The sequence below is a fragment of the Ambystoma mexicanum genome, chromosome 13 (assembly GCF_040938575.1).
Source record: "Ambystoma mexicanum isolate Mex_15411 chromosome 13, UKY_AmexF1_1, whole genome shotgun sequence".
Classification (NCBI taxonomy): domain Eukaryota; kingdom Metazoa; phylum Chordata; class Amphibia; order Caudata; family Ambystomatidae; genus Ambystoma; species Ambystoma mexicanum.
The window spans coordinates 791,476,024-791,479,245 of record NC_090938.1 but is presented as its reverse complement, the minus strand read 5'-3'; the positions used below and the strand labels follow the sequence as shown (position 1 = coordinate 791,479,245).

The window sequence follows — 3,222 nt, the reverse complement described above, 5'->3', positions numbered from 1 at the left end:
CATTCTGTAGTGTCCTTTGCCAATACCATTATCAATGGTTTGCTAGGCACCACCAATACTGTCCATTATGCCAAAAAACCTTATACAACCATAAACTCAAATACACAGAAATATTTGGGCTGTCTGCCAGCGTCCAAAGGAGAACACTGCTCACACTACACATGGTTTTATTACCTTCTTCCTGAAGTTTGGAATTACGCCGTTAATAGATAGTGCCAAGACAACGCTCAAGCTGAAAGCAGCGCAAACAAAACCGTTCATCATTATTTTCAGACGGAAATGTGCATTATTTTTAAGAAAAGGTGCTTACGAAAAGTAAACAAGCAAAAACTTAGGTCAAAAGAAAAATATGTTTATTTTACATATTCAAAGTACCAGCTCTGAACCATGCTGTCAAATAACAAGTTTCATATTCTTCAACATAAAATATGTACATACGCGAGTGAAACATGTAAACAGTGTCTCGGGCTAGCAGCCCTTAGTCCTTGGAGCTAAATAATGAAAGCATGTTAGCTCTTCTGACCACTCAATAAAACATCCTGGTAGGAGTCCATGAACATAGGCCATTACTATCCATGACTAGTCCACCTCCTCAATAGTGGGGCCAGTGCTGCAGCTACCCTGGAGGGCCTGAGCTCCACAGCCACCTGGTAGGAGTCCATGAACATAGTACATTACTGTCCATGACTAGTCCACCTCCTCAATAGTGGGGCCAGTACTGTAGCTGCCCTGGCGGAACTGAGCTCCAGAGCCACCTGGTAAGGGTCCATGAACATAGCAAATTACTGTCCATGACTAGTCCACCTCCTCAATGGTGGGGCCAGTGCCGGAGCTGCTTTGGCGGGCCTGAGCTCCACAGCCACCTGCAGGCATTCCCCCTGGCATGCCGCCCTGGTAGAGCTTGGTGACAATGGGATTGCAGACCTTCTCTAGCTCCTTCTGCTGGTGCTCATACTCCTCCTTCTCTGCCAGCTGGTTGCTCTCCAGCCAGGAGATGGTCTGGTTACATTTGTCCACAATCTTCTTTCGGTCCTCCTCTGTGATCTTGTCTTTCAGTTTCTCATCCTCCACGGTGCTCTTCATGTTGAAGGCATAAGACTCCAGGGAGTTCTTGGCAGTGACCTTCTCTCTCTGAGCTTCATCATCCGCTTTGTATCGCTCACCGTCTTGCACCATCCTCTCAATCTCCTCTTTGCTCAGCCGCCCCTTGTCATTGGTGATGGTGATCTTGTTCTGCTTGCCTGAGCTCTTGTCCACAGCAGACACATTCAGGATACCATTGGCATCAATATCAAAGGTCGCCTCGATCTGTGGCACACCACGTGGGGCAGGCGGGATTCCACTCAGATCAAATTTCCCCAGAAGGTTATTGTCCTTGGTCATAGCTCTTTCACCCTCAAACACCTGGATCAGGACGCCAGGCTGGTTATCAGAGTAGGTGGAGAAGATCTGAGTTTGCTTGGTTGGAATGGTGGTGTTTCGTTTGATAAGGACAGTCATCACCCCACCTGCGGTTTCAAGTCCCAGTGAGAGCGGTGCCACATCGAGGAGAAGCAAGTCCTGCACATTCTCAGACTTGTCCCCCATCAGGATAGCAGCTTGCACAGCTGCACCATAAGCCACAGCTTCGTCTGGGTTGATGCTTTTGTTCAGTTCTCGGCCATTGAAAAAATCTTGTAGCAACTTTTGGATTTTGGGGATGCGGGTAGACCCACCCACCAGCACAATGTCATGTATCTGAGCTTTGTCCAACTTGGCATCTCGCAGAGACTTCTCCACAGGATCGATCGAGGGTACCTCTGAAGAGATCCACACAGAGCTCCTCAAAGCGAGCTCTGGTGATGGAAGTGTAGAAATCAATGCCTTCGTACAGCGAGTCGATCTCAATGCTGGCCTGAGTGCTGGAGGAAAGGGTTCGCTTGGCTCTCTCGCAAGCAGTTCTCAGCCTCCTGACCGCTCTCTTGTTCTGGCTAATGTCCTTCCTGTACTTCCGCTTGAACTCCTCAATGAAGTGATTGACCATGCGGTTGTCAAAGTCTTCGCCCCCCAGGTGGGTGTCTCCAGCTGTAGCCTTGACTTCAAAGATGCCATCATCTATCGTCAGAATGGAGACATCAAAGGTTCCCCCACCTAGGTCAAAGATGAGGACATTGCGCTCTCCTCTGCCACTCTTGTCTAGGCCGTAGGCGATGGCAGCTGCAGTCGGTTCATTGATGATTCTCAGCACATTCAGGCCAGCGATAACACCTGCATCTTTAGTGGCCTGTCTCTGGGAGTCATTGAAGTAAGCAGGCACAGTGATGACAGCATTGGAGACTGGGTGTCCCAAGTACGCCTCAGCAATCTCCTTCATCTTGGTCAGCACCATGGAAGACACCTCTTCTGGAGAGAAAGTCTTGCTCTCCCCCTTGTACTCCACCTGCACCTTGGGCTTCCCACCATCGCTCAGCACCTTAAAGGGCCAGTGCTTCATGTCAGCCTGCACCACTGTGTCATCAAACTTCCTGCCAATCAGCCTTTTGGCATCAAAGACAGTGTTCTGGGGATTGAGGGCCACCTGGTTCTTGGCTGCGTCCCCAATGAGTCTCTCGGTATCAGTGAAGGCCACATAGCTTGGGGTGGTGCGGTTGCCTTGGTCGTTGGCAATGATCTCCACCTTGCCATGCTGGAAGACACCCACGCAGGAATAGGTGGTGCCCAGGTCAATGCCAATGGCGACTCCTTTGGGTGCCGACATCTTCAGTGCTTCAGATTCTTCTCAGATATGTTTATTTCTGCTTGGAAGGTTGGGAGAGTGCTGCAGAGGTTTCGTCTCCTGGGTGTCTCTTGGCTGAGCGCTCTGCCCTATTGTAGGCTCTGGTATTTTGCACAGGTTTCGGCTTCTGGGTGTCTCTTGGCGGAGCGCTCTGCCCAGTTGTAAGCTCTGGTATTTTGCAGACTTCCTCTCCTGGGTGTCTCTTGGCTGAGCGCTCTGCCCAGTTGTAGGCTCTGGTATTTTGCAGACTTCCTCTCCTGGGTGTCTCTTGGCTGAGCGCTCTGCCCAGTTGTAGGCTCTGGTATTTTGCAGACTTCCTCTCCTGGGTGTCTCTTGGCTGAGCGCTCTGCCCAGTTGTAGGCTCTGGTATTTTGCAGACTTCCTCTCCTGTGTGTCTCTTGGCTGAGCGCTCTGCCCAGTTGTAGGCCCTGGTATTTTGCAGACTTCCTCTCCTGGGTGTCTCTTGG

At 50.4% G+C, this 3,222-nt stretch overlaps 1 pseudogene; it reads right to left on the bottom strand.

Moving 5' to 3' along the window:
* Window positions 1-336: 336 nt before the first annotated feature.
* Window positions 337-3,003, bottom strand: LOC138521986 (heat shock 70 kDa protein-like; annotated as a pseudogene).
* Window positions 3,004-3,222: the final 219 nt, after the last annotated feature.